Genomic DNA, 14865 nt, shown 5'->3' on the forward strand with positions numbered 1-14865 from the left:
GTCCCACTCCCTTCCCTGTACGTTCCTTTCTGGGGAAACACTGGACTCTTATGAAGCCTGAACTGTTCAACTTTCCCCAAGCACGTTAATGAGTTGTTTTAAGTGGCGTGTGAGTTTAATGTTTAGGAAATCCAGGGGCTGAGCATGCGGGAACGAGTGACCGCCCGTCTCTTTCCAGTGTCCTTGGACTGGCACTTCCACCTGCCTGCAGTCATGCCTCCTTGGGCAGGGAGCCCATCAGATTTTACAAGCCACGCAGGGTTAGGGTTGGTGAAAACGTGAATGGGGATGCCTAGAACAACAATGGCAGCAGGCAGTTATCCTCGGGAGAAGAGGGTGAGCCAAGCCACGTGCCAGCGATGCAATGAGTTGGACAGTGGTCAGACCCTGGGACAGACCTGTTGGATTAGCACAGATTCTGTCTTAGATTCTGAAAAGACAAATTTTGAAGACGGTCCTTAGTTTTGATGATTTTCTAACAGGTTCATATTGGATCACCAGGATGCAGATATGTTGACTAGTAACAATGTCTAGAGCAGGGACCTGCAAACTTTTTCTATAAAGGGACAGACAGTAAATACCTTGGGTTTTGTGTGCCTTGCTGAACAAAAATCAATTAGCTTATCAGTTATTTAAATTATCATCTGGCATCCCCGAGGTGCTTAAAGTTTGTGGTTTCCATACTCAGGTAAACAATCCCACTTTCTGTCCCACTTGTCTACCCATTCTTAAAAATCTTGGGTTACCTCTATCAAGGGTTGGCCAGGCCATACCCAGAGACAAGAGCCAAGCCAACCGCAATGACCACTGCTAATCAATATTTCTCTGGCTCTGCCTCTAGCCTCTCGGTCCCCTCCAAAGAACATTTACATCAAGCCCCAAAATTTCCTTTGTACCAGATGATAGCCAGTATCCACCTCTAGCCCCAAGCCCAGACAACTTCTAAACCACTTTCTGTCAATATAGATTACTTTTACCAGCTCTAGAGTTTAAGAGAAATGCAATCTTACGGTATAGACTTTATTGTGCAAGGCTTCTTTCATGCAGCATGATGTTCTTGAGATTTATCCGTGTTTTTGCTTACATCAGTAGTTTGTTTCTTTTCCTTGCTGAGTAGAATTCCATTGTATGGTTTACCACAGTTTGTCTATCCATTCACCAGTTAATTGAAATTCATGTAGCTTCCAATTTGGGGTTCTTGTGAAACTGCTATGAATATTCATTTGCAAGGTCTTAGGCGAAAATATGCCTTTATTTCTCTTGAGTTAATACCTAGGAGTGGAATTGCTGAGTTGTATGGTACATGTATGGTTAACTTTATAAAGAACTGCCAGAGTTTTCCAGTGTTGCTTTATCATTTCACATTCTTACCAGCAGTGTATGAGAATTCCATTTTCTCCAAAACCTGAGCAACCCTTATTATTGCCAGTCGGCTGATCTTCAGATGTACAAATAATCCTGGATTATCTAGGGGCTCAATGTAATGACAAGGACCCTTAAACATGGAAGAGAGAAATGGAAGAGAAAAAGAGAAAGATGGCATCATGAAAAGACTCAGTCCAATATTACTGGCTTTAAAACTGGAGGAAGGGACCATGGGCCAAGGAATACAGTCAGCCTCTAGAAGGCCTGGAAAAAAGGCCAGGAAATGGATTCTCCCCTACAGCCTCCTGAAGGAATGCAGTCCTGCCAACGCCTTAATCTTAGCCGAGTGAAACCCATTTCAGACTTCTGTCCTCCAGAACTGTAAGATATTAAATCTGTCTTGTTTTAAACCACTGTTTGTTGTAATTTGTTATAGCACCAATAGAAAGCTAATACATGAGCACTATAAAGGAATTTGTCTGTTTTATCAAAATTGTCAGACTTACCTCCATGAAATTGTTTACAATATATCTGTTTAGCTGTTTAATGTTTGTAGGATCTGTATAGACAGCCTTTCTTTTATTCCTGATATTGATGATTTCTATTTTCTCTCTTTTTATCTTGATCATTTAAGCGTGAATTTAATTAATTGTATTGATCTTTTCGAAGAATGAACTTTTATTTATTTTCTCTATTTTCAGTCTGTTTTATATTTCATTTCTTTCTGATCTTACCTTAATTATTTCCTTCCTTCAACTTATTTTGAGTTTAATTTGTTTCTCTTTTTCTAGTTTGTTAAAGTGGGAGTTTAGATCATTGGTGAGGAGCCAGTTGGAGACAATTCCCCCTGTGTTTCTGTACATGTTACAAGCAGAAGCATTTACTTCCTTGATTCTAGACTGTCTTTTCCAGGATGTTTGTATAGCAAACGTTCTTGGAAGACACTAAAATGTCTCCTACCAGAGCAAAAGGCAGGTGTATGTTTAATGTCCAGCATAAGAAATACAATGTCTCCCTCTGGGGAAAAGTTCATATGGACTTACTGCCCATTTTAAAAGCACCAGGTTTCCTGAGAAGGAGCTTCCTCTCCTATAATGTAACCCACTGTGCCCAGGCATCATCTGGTTCACTTTTCATCACCCTGTGACAACTGAGACTCAGAAAATCCATACAAATGATGACACTCTGGTTACTGCTCCTGCTGTGAGTAATAAAGTTCTTTGTCTCTGACACAGGAGTCTTGTATCTTCTGCCAGCCTCCATGAAACAGGCTAATTTGTTGTCTCAAAGGTAGGGTAAAATCTCAGACCTCCACAGTTTAGGCAGGCTTTTATTCTTTTCTCACTTGAGCATTTAAAGCTATCAATTTCCCTAAAATCACTGCTTTAGTTCATCTCACAAATATTGATCTCTTGGGATCAGAATTCAGTTCAATGCACTTTGTAATTTTCCTTGTAATTTCTATTGAGCCATAATTATCTAGATGTGTGTTGCTTAGTTTTTAAAATTGGCAATTTTCCAGGTATTTTCCTGCAATTGATTTCTCCTTTAATTTTGTTCAGGTCAGAGAATATGCTCTGTAAGTCTTAAATCCCTTTATATTTATATTTATTGAGACTTGTTTTGTAGCCCAAGCATACAGCCTATATCAGTGAATGTTCCATGTGATCTTGAAAGAAATGTGTATTCTGCCCTTGTTGGGTATGATGTTTTATGTGTTTCGTGGTTGTTCAAGTATTTTATAATGTTACTGATTTTCTTTTCATATATTCTACCAATAACTTGGAAAGCATTGTTGAATACTCCAACAATAACTATGGATTTGTCTGTTTCTTTTTTTCAGTTATGCCAGTTTTTACTTCATGAAGTTCTATAATTAGATGCATACACATTTGCAAAGGTTTGGTCTTCCTGACAAATTTACTCTTTTAGCCTTATGAAACATCCCTCTTTACTTCTGGTAATATGCCTTGTGTTAATAGCGTGCATCCAGATTTTTGTGCTTAGATTTTGCATGGTACATTTATTAATATTCCATTCTCTTACTTTTTTTAACTTTGTGTCTTTATATTTAAAATTTACTTCTTGAAGATAACACAGTTGTATCTTGCTTTTTTATACAGTGTGATAATCTTTGTGTTTTAACAAGAGCAATCAGGCAATTTACATGTAATAATAATTTATTTATTTTCTGGATGAGGGATTTTTTTAAAGATACATAGATCACACAAAATGTTACATTAAAAAATATGAGGTTCCCATATACCCCATTCCCCACCCACTCCCACTCCTCCCACATCAACAACCTCTTTCATCAGTGTGGCACATTCATTGCATTTGATGAATACGTTTTGGAGCACTGCTTGCACAGCATGGATTATAGTTTACATTGTAATTTGCACTCTCACCCAGTCCATTCAGTGGATTATGGCAGAATATATAATGCCATGCATCTATCCCTGCAATATCATTCAGGACAACTCCAAGTCCCCCATATCACACGTCTTCTTTCCTTTCCCTGCCCTCAGCAACTCCTGAGGCCACTGTCTCCAATCAATGATACAATTCCTTCCATTGCTAGAGTCACAATAATTTTATAGTAGAATACCAGTAAGTCCATTCTAATCCATATTTTATTCCTCCATCCTGAGGACCCTGGGATGGTGATGTCCACTCCACCTCTAAATCTAGAGGGGGCTTAGATCCCACATGGCTGATGGATGCAAATCTTCTGCTTGCAGCTGTAAACTCTCATGGTTCCCAGGTGTGGTGGTTGACCATCCCCAACTCCCTGTTAGCTGACCTGGGTAAGTCCAATGCACCAGAGAGTAGGTGTTGCAACTCTGCTGAGGCTCAGTGCCCAGTTGGCACATGAACAATCCAGAGATTCAAGTCTCCTGAGCATACACCAACCCCAGTGCCAACAACAGGTTCAGTAAAAGTGACAGAAGAGGGATGTGTATAGAAGTCGCTTCTGAGTCCAACTCCAACACACACAATGCAAAAATTCTAAAGTAGGGCCCACCGACAAGGCCCTAACTCCAGAGCCATCTGCCATGACCATAGGACCTGGGTGTCTCCATAGCCCTCAGAAGAACTTCTACCTGGGGTTGAATCTACAACACCTTCCTACTCATGGTATGGGTCTCCACCCACTAACATAACACACTATGACAAGATTAGTACTCACACACTCCCTAGAAACCTGCACCAGGTGCACTCTGTGCCAGATACCCCTGTGAAACACCTTAAACCAGTAACCCTTCCTTATTATGTTTTCTAAAGAGTTTTCTCAACATTAGAGTTTTGACCACATACCTGACAATCTCCTGTGTTCACCTGCTCCCTCCCAACCCTCCCCCCAATTCCATGGATCATCAGTCCCATCCTCCCAACCCTAGTCCCCTCAAGCCTGCAAAACCCCACCCAATAGTATCCCTATGCTCCCATCTTATCCCTTCCCTGCCCAACTGCTTACCTCCACTTTATCATAGATTTCGCCAGTGTCGGCATCAGCTCACAACCTTCCTCTACCCCTCTATTTCATGTAAGTCTATCTTCCATTGTCAAGCTCTCTGAGACAGCTTGATTTGCTTAATTCATATCAGAGATCATGTGGTATTTGTCCTTCAATGTCTGGTTTGCTTCACTCAACATAAGGTCCTTAAGATGCATGCATGTTATCCCATGTGTTAGTACTGTATTCCTTCTTACAGCTGAGTAGTATTCCATTTTATGTATATACCACATTTTATTTATCCATTCATCTGTTGATGGGTATTTGGGTTGATTCCACCTTTGGCAATAATGAATAATGCTGCTATGAATATTTGTGTGCATATATATGTTCATGTCCTTGTTTTCAGTTCTTCTGGGTATATACCCAGCAGCGGAACTGCTGGGTCATATGGCAAATCTATAGCTAGTTTTTTGAGGAACCACCAAACTATTCTCCAGAATGGCTGGATCCTTCTACATTCCCACCAGCAGTGGATGAGGGTTCCCATTCCTCCACATCCTCTCCAACACTTGTAGTCCTCTGTTTTTTTTAATAGCTGCCAATCTAATGGGTATAAAATGATTTCTCATTGTAGTTTTGATTTGCATTTCCCTAATAGCTAGTGATGTTGAGAGTCTTTTCATGTGCTTTTTAGCCATTTGTATTTCTTCTTTGGAGAAGCATCTGTTCAAATCTCTTGCCCATTTTTTAAATGGATTGTTTGTCTTTTTATTTTCGAGGCATAGAATTTCTTTATATATGTTGGATATTAGGCTCCTATCAGATATATAGTTACCAAATATTTTCTCCTATTGGGTAAGTCAAAGCCTAATCTTAACATAATTTAATTGGACATCTCAGCTGAATCTTATACAATCAAAGGGTTATCACACCCAGAGGAACAGGCTAGTTTACAAACATAATCAATATCTTTTTTAGAAATTTGTAAATAGTATCAAACTGCCACACCACCCAAGAATTAATTTAGAAAATTAAAGCATATCAATCAACAATTATCAAGGCCCCAATATGACCCAGTTGCTATGCTAAGGATTATAGGCACTACCTTTACTGGAGGGAGAGACAGGTACATAAAGTGAATAAACAAACAAGTGAAAATCAGGATGGGATACTAATAAAGCCTTAGAAAAGCACAAATAACTAAACCTGTTCTTTTAACTGAGGAGGGGAGCTAAGGGCTTTACAAAAGGAGGCATTTGAGGAGAGTTTTGGGCTAATGACTAGTTCTCAAAGGACGAAGGTAAGAGGCATTTGAAACAGAAGAAACAGCATGTACAAAGGCATGTAAGCATGACTGTATGTGAATATTTGGGGCTTTATGTTCAAGGATAATTTGCATATTGAAAGGGTAGGCAGGAGCTTGATCATGGAGGTCCTTGAATGTCATGTTAAGTGGCTTGAACTTTACCTTGGTGGCTCTGAGAAAGAGATTTCTGTAGGGCATGATTTATCCAGATTAATATTTTAGAATGAGGTTTCTTGAGTCTATGAGATCTATGGCAGCAAGAATCCTAGGCTGAGGACATTTGCATTTTTGGCACTTAGGAGCACAGATGGAAGAGACAGCTTGGGGAAGGAGAAGAGACAGCTTGGGGAAGGAGAAGAAGCAGGAAGAGTCCAAGCCCATGGTGCTGACTGCAGAGGGCACATGCAGCCCCTGAAGCAAGGGCTAATCAACAGGTAGCCCCTGAGTCCCACAAAGGATCGGGAGCAAGGTGGAATCTTCCTTTCTACTCAGAGACCCAGAGTAGATCACTCCGTCTCTGTGACTTTAGCATATGGGTGAAATAAATATTTTCTTGTTATAAAAATTAATAGAAAGGTCAAACCTCACCCAGAGTCAGGCTTGGAACCAGCCAGAGCTGTGGCGGCAGGGACAGTACAGTCATGGCGCTGGGAGCAGGGCCCGGGAGGGAATGCAAGGCCCCGGGAGACACTGGCTGTGCAGACTTGGTGACAGCGTGAGAGGTACTAGATTATGTCAACTTCGCATGGCTCCGGAGTATAAGCTAGTCGTTCTTGGAGCAGGAGGCATTGGAAAGTCTGCTCTGACTGTGCAGTTTGCTCAAGGAATTTTTGTTGAAAAATATGATCCTACGATAGAAGATTCTTACAGAAAGCAAATTGAAGTAGATGGACAACCGGGTATGCTTGGAATCCTGGATACTGCAGGAATGGGACAATTTACTGTAATGAGGGATTTGTACATGAAAAATGGATAAGGCTTAGCATTAGTTTATTCAGTCATAGCACAGTCCACATTTAATGATTTACAAGATCTGAGAGAATAGATTCTTCTGGTGAAAGACACTGATGGTGTTTCAATGATTCTGGTTGGTAATAAATGTGACTTGGAGAGTGAAAGGGTTGTAGGAAAGGAGCAAGGTCAAAATCTAGCGATGACGGAACAACTGTGTGTTCTTGAAAACTTCTGCAAAATCGAAAGTAAATGTTAATGAGATCTTTTATGAACTAATATGACCTATTAACAGAAAACTCCAGTGCGCTGGAAGGCCCATGAAAGGACACCAGGTCAGCTGCCTGTCCTCCAGCTCATTGTCCCTGAGCCCCCTATGTGGCCACCACCTTAGTCACCCCCTCTCTTAATACTGCCTCTGTCTCCATCTCCCCTCCTCAGCCACAGCCAGACCCTGGCATGGCTTACATTGGGCCTACCCCAGCCAGAGCAACGGCAGCTCCGGAACCAGGAACTGAGCTGACCAGAGGCTCCAGCCTCCCCCAGCGGCCACCTGGAAGGGCCGAACAACACGACCTAGCAACGTGGAGGAGTTAATGCCTTTGGGGTGCATTTTGAGTCAGGAAACAGGAAAGAATGACCAAATCATAATGGTTCCATCTATAGACCTTACTGGAGATTCCCATATGACCAAGGGACTTTCTACCTTTTCTTGAGACGCTGTAGCCAGCTCAGTAAAGTGCTATTTTATATTTGCTTGTCCTCTTTCTCTGCTTCCCTAGGAGTATAGCTCCCAATAAAACTTTACCATACGAGCTTTGCCTCTGCTGCAACTTTCTAGGAAGCCCAAGTTAAGATGATACGTAAAGGGCCTAGATCTACCCTGCATACTTGGTACTGGGTTAATGTTCTCTTCTTCCCTCCTAGGGACATATTTTCTTCTTCTTAGACTTCCTAGGTTTTTGTGAGGTTCAATTGAGATGATGTATGTATAAGTGTTTTGTAACCTTTTTTTTTTGGGGGGGGGCGGTTGGTAGCAGTTATGCTGTGCCAATGTAGAGCATCACTACAAATTAACACAACTGGGCTAACCAGTCAAGTGGCTTTGCCTTCAAGTGGGGACAGGCATTCTTGGTCGTACTCATCGTGGAGGAATGACCAGTATGTCCCAGCTTTTTACTAGCTGGATGGCCTCTGAGCCCCCATTTCCTCTTCTCTTCCACTAGGATAGCTCTGTCTAAGTCATCTTGTTCTTAGGAAGTTTAATAAAAACAAGGGTGTGAACCTGCTTTGCAAACTCCAAATTGCTATGTAAATGAAAGGGGTTATTATTACTATCCCTCAGTAAATACTTGCCAAATAAATGAACTACTTGTGAAATAGAAAACATCCATTCAAATAGGCCCAGGGTTCCTAAGAAAATTAGGCACTCATCCTGGTTCTCAGTTTATAACTCTCCTGGAGCATTAGGAGCAAGAGAACAGGCATCAGGTTTAGTGAATGTGTTAGTTCTCTATTACATTGGTTCTTTGGATATTGCAAATGCAGTCCAGAAGTAGGAATGTTCCAGCGATTGGACAAGCTGAGGAAGAGCACCTTTGCCAATATGCCACCCTCTTTGGAACCGACAACTGCAGCTCCATTTCTGGAGTGTGGGTCTTCGAGGCCAGGAGGTGCCTTCCTGCTGAGTCCAGATTGGCAGGTGGGTTATGAGTCACACACATGGTGGAAACGGGATCCTGGCAGGGAGGAGCCCCAGACACCGGTTCGAGAGCACTTTTCCTGGGAGGAGGCCTTCTAGCATGTGGGCAAAGCCTTCAGCACCTGCCTTTCAGAAGACGGGGCCACTAAAGGAACCTGAACACTGAAAAAAAGAAAAAGAAAAAGAAGAACCAGCTGAGCCCACACAGATTTCTGGCCCACAGAACTGTGTGAGATAATAAATTTGTGTGGGTTTCGCCAGTACGGTTGTGGTGATGTGTTATGTCAAGAATAGAAGCCTAATACAGTACAATTCATCCTGGGGTGTCATACTATGTACACAGTTTTTTTGTTTGTTTGTTTTTGTTTTTTGATTTTGTAAAAATATTACATTAAAAAAAAATATGAGGTCCCATTCAACCCCACCACCCCCACCCCACCACTCCCCCCCCAGCAACACTCACTCCCATCATCATGATACATCCATTGCATTTGGTAATGTACACAGTTTTTAATAATCATTGCAACAATCTTGTAGTAACACGAAACTATCTGTGATATGAGAAGTGAAAAAGCAAAGCTTGCTAGATGAGGTCCTTATGACCTCACATTAAAAATATGTGTAGGGAAGCAGATGTGGCTCAACCACTTGGGCATCCGCCTACCACGTGCGACATCCCAGGTTTGGGTCCCTGCGCCTCCTAAAAGAAGACGCTGCCTCCAGCTAGGCCCCACCCCTACCGCAACAAGTAGAGGCCACAAGCCAGCAGACACCACAGCCCTTAGTGAGCGATGTGGCTCAGTCCTTGGGCACTTGCCCCTCATGTGGGTGGTCCCAGGTTTGATTCCCAGTGCCTCCTGGAGAAGGCAAGCAAACAATGAGCAGACAGAGGAGAGAACCATCTAGAGGAAGGGGGGATGAATAAAGAAAAATAAAGTAAATAAAACAAATCTTTAGCATATAGGTGTGTAAATGAAGTTCAAACAAAGAGAGAATAGGAAAAAATGGAAATAATTAGGATTTGGAGAGAAATTTTTCTTTAAGGGTCTAAGATCCCTGCTTAGAATTGACATCGATCTCCCTGTTCAGAGGCTCTTCGCTTTTTCCAGAGCCTTGGCCTTGCTCCAATGGGGCCAAAGTACCCAGGAGCTGCAGTGGCGTCTCTGACATCTTTTCTCAACCCACAAAAACAAAGAAGTCAAAGGATGGAGCCATTTCAATGCCAAATTTTTCTGTGATATTTTCTTTCTTAAGCCTCTGGCACCTGCTACCACCTGGCAAACACAGATGCCAAATAAATGTCCAAAGTACAAATGAATATTAAGGGAAAACTTGGAAAAAGACGGTTGTGTTGACGTTGGCAGTCCTTGTTTCACGCACACACACGTTCATGGTTGTGATTTTTCTATTGCCTGCCAAGGATATTGTCACATCTGGACTTTGTCCTTTGCGTGAATTGGTAGAAATAAGCATTCTAGTGTATTCCTCAGGTCAGATGGCCTCTCCACACTTGGCCACCTGACAGAGCTCGAGGGCCACTGATCTTGGCCGCTCTCCCCCTTGCCTCCTCACTCCCTCACAAATGTCATCTGTTTGATTATCTCATCAGCTCTGGTGGAACTCAAGTTGTGACTGGACCCAGTGACCATCTTCAGGGCACATAAGTTTCCTCAGGGACCTGAGATCTTACATCTGTTCTTCATCAGAGGACACTGGTAAAGGCCATCCTTCTTGATCTAAGCCTCTTTACCTCAGACTATAGCAATGGTGAAGAAGGGAGGACTGGGCCATCTTGAGTCAGTTTTGTGGTAAAGTGTGATTCGCTGACAGGCCCCGAGGACATACTTTGTATCAGATACTGTACTATATCTCAGGGACACTCAAAAAATGGGCACCATTCTCTGTCCTCAAGCTGCTAACAGCCTATCAGGAAGACTTTCTAGCAAATAAATGTTTATAGCACGGTGCGGTACAAGCATGGGGTACCATAAAACTGAAGAAAGTGGTCATTTAACTTCACAGGGAGCTGGTGGAGTGGGCTAAGAAGCTCAGGGAGGGTTTTTCTGAGAAGGTAATCTCTGGGAAATATTCTGAAGAATGGAAGGTGGGTTTGGAGACACTCACCCTTTTGCTGAACTTCTCTCACCCCCAAAGAGGAGGAGTGTGATCTGGACTGGCTAAATTCACACAGGACTTGTGGTGCTCAGCTCCAAGTGGGTAGAGCTTTCTCAGGAATTTAAGATTGCGGAAGGTGGGTCCCTGCCCTCCCACAAGGCCCAGCAAGGTAGGTTTTCGGGAACTCTCTCTGCTGCCCCACCCATCCGCATCCCCCCATCACTCCTCCACTCTGGCCAGGCTCAGGACAGCAGCCGAGGCTGGCCCACTCTAGGCATACAACTATACCTCTGCTTTTCCTCTCCCACAGCTCCCTGGTAAGTGTGTCCTACCTGGAAGTGGCGAGGAGTGGAGCTCGGGATGAAAGCAGCTAGAGCAGGCCTTCGACTTGGAGGCTTCCCAGAATGCCCAGCCCCAGCTAAGGCAAGTTCCACATGGTGCTGCTTGGCTCAAAATGCTCCACCTGAGAGACTGAGACCAGCACCTTCAGATGGGAATGAACACTGTCTCCCAGTCAGGCTGACCCAAGCTCTCCAACAAATAGATGACTGTCACACCTCTAGTCCTGTGAGGTCATTTGCATACAGGATGGGTTCCTGCAAGGAGAGCACTTTAACCTCTGGACAGGGGACCTCCTGGCCTGGCTTCTACCCAGAATACAGAAAAACCCAGCCCCGCTCCCCATCAGGTTCTAAGAGAAGATTATTTTATGAAACACTAAGAAGCTAAGGGGGCTCTAGCGTCTTCACCCTGCCCCACAGTCTGGGAGAAAGAAGGGCAGGATTAAGTAGATTGTCACAACACCAGCCTTGCAGTCACTGCTTGGGCCTTAAGTGTCTCCCCTTCCCTCATCTCCCCACTGACTGGTGTCCTTCCTTCTCCTGAAATTCCCACATTGAAGATGACTCACTGTGCCAAGACTAAAGAAAGAGGCAGGGTGGATTTAGCCTCTCTGAGACTGGCTGATTCAGGAGCACCAGGAGACAAGACCCCAACACGGAGAGCAGTGGGTGCGCAGGGGTCCTCAGCGGCACTGGCCATCGCGAGGTCTCTTCCCCAAGCAGTTCCATGAACAGTGGCCATTACCATGGGGGCCAGAGCAATGGAAGATGAAGACAGTTAGTGAGCACGTCCTCCATCTCCGGGGCTGTTCAGAAATTGCTCGGAGACTTCAAACAGGCGCTGTGCAGTGGTTGGCACCTCCACAGAGAAGCTGAGCTATTGCTCTTAACAGCGTCTCATTAAGAGCCTGGATTTGGGGAGGAAAGGTGTAGAGGACCGCTGTGGGCAACAGTTTGATGGTTCCTCAGAAAGTTACCCATAATGTTATCATATGGCCCAGCAATTCCACTTTTTGGTATGTGCAACCAAAGAACTGATACTGGGGATTTGAACACCAGTGTTCATGACAGCATGATTCACAATAGCCAAAAGGAGGAAGCAACTCAAGTGTCCATTGACAGATGAATGGATATACAAAATGTGCTATGTGCATATGATGGAATACTATTCAAGCATAAAAAGGAATGAAGTTCTGGTATCTGCTACAGCATGGATGAACCTAAGAAAACATTATAGTGAATGAAATAAACCAGATGCAAAATGACAAATATTATGTGATTCCACCGATATGAAATATCTAGAATAAGCAAGTTGCTAGAGGTAGAAAATAGATTAGAAGTCACAGGGACAGGAGTAAGAGGAAATGGAGAGTTATTGCTTAATAGGAAAACAAAATGTCTCTTTGGGATGATGAAAAATTCTGGGTCGCGGATGGTGGTGATAATAGCACAATATTGTGAAGGCAATTAATACCACTAAAATGTAATTTAAGAATGTTATATATATATGTTACCACATTTTTTAAAAGTGTGTAGGAGTCTATGAATTAAAAAGTATGCCCTATGAGTTTTAAAGCTGAATCAGAGTTTCAATTCCAATCTGCAGACTGCTTATTTAAACACATTTTTTAAATAAGCTAATTGGACTTCCCAGGAGAAGAACATGACCAGCCACTTGCTGTGGAATCCTGGTTGCCACACGAACACTGGCGATTTCCCCTCATCCCATTGCCAGAGCTTTGGACAGGAAGAAGGGAACAGTGAGTGTAAACTGTGCATGGCATCTTGTGTTCTGAGGGGACCGGGAGTGAGTCTGACAGAAGGGAAATTTCCATTTACACAAAATGGTTCAGAGATCACATGAGCTCCCACCCTGAGCTGGGGGTTAGAGGGCGGGAGTTGTAAGATGCTGCCAACCAGTGCTGTCTCAAGTTGCATCATTATTGAGGTAAAGTATGTAGAAGGAGGAAGGCAACGGGTCTGCTCTCTGGGGTTCAACCCAGGCTCCCTTGAGATGTTCACCTTCACTTCCAAGTTAAACTTTGAGAGTGATGAGGACAAATCATCCATGTCCAGAGAAGGGTGATCAGTAAAGGAAAGATTACTTTGCAGTTTGCTTATCTTGTTGATACCCCATTGTACAGATGAAAAAACAGAGACTCTGAGACAGAGAATGACTTACCCAGAGTCACGTGAAGCTCTGTGTCTGCCTGGTACTTCACAGTTCTGTCTCTGCCTGGTACTTCCACTGCAGCATGTTACCTTCCAGGTGCCAAGAGAGCAGAGGTCAGGAAATCAAGACTGACATGACTCAGCATACCGGGGATGCTTAATGTAGAGAAGGGGCACCAAAAAGTCAGAGAGAGGGAAACGGACTTGGCCCAGTGGTTAGGGCGTCCGTCTACCACATGGGAGGTCCGCGGTTCAAACCCCGGGCCTCCTTAACCCGTGTGGAGCTGGCCCATGCGCAGTGCTGATGTGCGCAAGGAGTCATGCAGGGGTGTCCCCCGCATAGGGGTGTCCCCCGCGTAGGGGAGCCCCACGCGCAAGGAGTGCACCCGTAAGGAGAGCCGCCCAGCGTGAAAGAAAGTGCAGCCTGCCCAGGAATGGCGCCGCCCACACTTCCCATGCCGCTGATGACAACAGAAGCGGACAAAGAAACAAGATGCAGCAAATAGACACAGAGAACAGACAACGGGGGGGGGGGGGGGGGGGGGCAGGGGGGGAGGAATTAAATAAATAAATAAATCTTTGAAAAAAAAAAGTCAGAGAGAGTAGTCTCAGATTTCACAAGGAGAAACAGAATGCTTTTGTGTGGCTCACTGATTTCTGTATCTACATGTACGATTTAAGTTCATTGACACCAAATTTTGCAATGCCTGTTTCTATGGCTCATCCCAGACAAAGAGGATTGGGCATTGAGGCAATAATGCTGGCCACCAGCCTTCCTGAATGACCTGCCTCCTGGCTCCTGCTTAACACAGCTCCATTCCCTCTCTTCCAGGGAACATCAGCTGAATCCAGGAGGCAGATAAAGAGAAGGAGGAGGAGAAGCCAAAGCTCGACGATCATTGTTTTGTTTTGTTTTTTTTCCCCTACCCTGGCAATGGAGATGTTGAAGTTCTCTTTTGATTTTGTTTTGTTTTGGGATTATTATTTTATTTTTGTTTGTGTGTTGATTAATTGGTTGAGTGCTTGAGACAGAAGTTATCTTCCCCAAAAAGGACCCAGAGGGCTACAGAGTTGTGGGATACCCAAGACAATTTTGCTCCCCCTGACGGGCTGGCAGGCCCTTAGCTGGCTGCCCTCACTGCCTTCGTTCATGACTCTCTCGCTGGCAGCTGGCCTGGGGGCAGACCGAAGATGCAGCCTGAGAGCCAAAGAGAACAGAGGGAAAGCGTCTGCGTGGAAAGCACGTCTGTCCAAAAGTGGAGAGCCACGTGGAAGTGAAGGGCAGGGAGAGAAAGAGAAGGAAGGGAATGACATAAAGATCAAACATGAAAGCCACAGGAAGAGGAAGGCACTTAGAGGGGATAGAGAACTGGAGCAACGAAAGGGGGAAAATGAGCAGAGCAACCCCAGAAGGGAGTCAGGGGACCAGAGGACAGGGGAGGCAGAGAAGTCA

At 44.0% G+C, this 14865-nt stretch overlaps 1 pseudogene; it reads left to right on the forward strand.

Moving 5' to 3' along the window:
• Positions 1-6876: 6876 nt before the first annotated feature.
• Positions 6877-7605, forward strand: LOC105744485 (ras-related protein Rap-1b pseudogene; annotated as a pseudogene).
• Positions 7606-14865: the final 7260 nt, after the last annotated feature.

Source organism: Dasypus novemcinctus, chromosome 8 (assembly GCF_030445035.2).
Source record: "Dasypus novemcinctus isolate mDasNov1 chromosome 8, mDasNov1.1.hap2, whole genome shotgun sequence".
NCBI lineage: Eukaryota > Metazoa > Chordata > Mammalia > Cingulata > Dasypodidae > Dasypus > Dasypus novemcinctus.